Here is an 830-nt window from a genome sequence, read left to right as displayed (position 1 = left end):
TACTATTAGGAAAATTGCACTCTGATATTCAGTGTTTCTAAAAATTGTTATTTGTAGTATTATCACCAAAAAATTTCATGCAGGATATATTTGGCTTCATATGATCTTATTATATAAACATTTAACACTATGTATAATACTTTTCTTTTGACATTTCTGGTTGGTATAAACAATTAAACACTTAACTACTAACAAAATATTGACAGAAAAAAACACCCCAGAGATGCCTCTTAAGAAAAGTCTGGCTTGTGAAAAGTAACAGCTTGGAATATCTTACAGTGATATAATTTCCACCGCACACAATTAGCCCAATTCACATAAACAATTCCGTGGTTTTTAGTGTGTTGACAGAGTTGTAGATTCCTTGAGGAATCTCCATGATCACAATCAATTTTAGAATATTTCCACTGCCTCCAAAGGAACCCTATACATAGCAACATATTTCCAAACTGTCACAACCGTGGAAACTTAGAAAACAGTTTTGCTCTAGCACAAATGAGATTATCATGAGTCAAAATGAACACAACCAGAACTCTTTTTGTGTGTTTGTGTATCCACGATGCCTTTCTAATCTAAAAGTATCTCTGTGATTAATGATCATTGGAAGTTTTAACTTTTTTTTATATGTATGAGTTTCCAGTAAAAATCTTAGGGAGTTGTCATTCAGCTTCCAAACTTGAAGGAGCTGCTGCCACACCAAAACACAAGGATTTAAAAAAATTAGTAGACAAATATATTTTAAAAGAGGCTTACATTATTCCATAAAATTATCTGTGACGAGTAAAATATTACAACCAGAAGTCCTACAGAATCTGATGGGATATCAAAAC

The sequence above is a fragment of the Tenrec ecaudatus genome, chromosome X (genome assembly GCF_050624435.1).
Source record: "Tenrec ecaudatus isolate mTenEca1 chromosome X, mTenEca1.hap1, whole genome shotgun sequence".
NCBI lineage: Eukaryota > Metazoa > Chordata > Mammalia > Afrosoricida > Tenrecidae > Tenrec > Tenrec ecaudatus.
Note: the sequence above shows the minus strand (reverse complement) of the source record.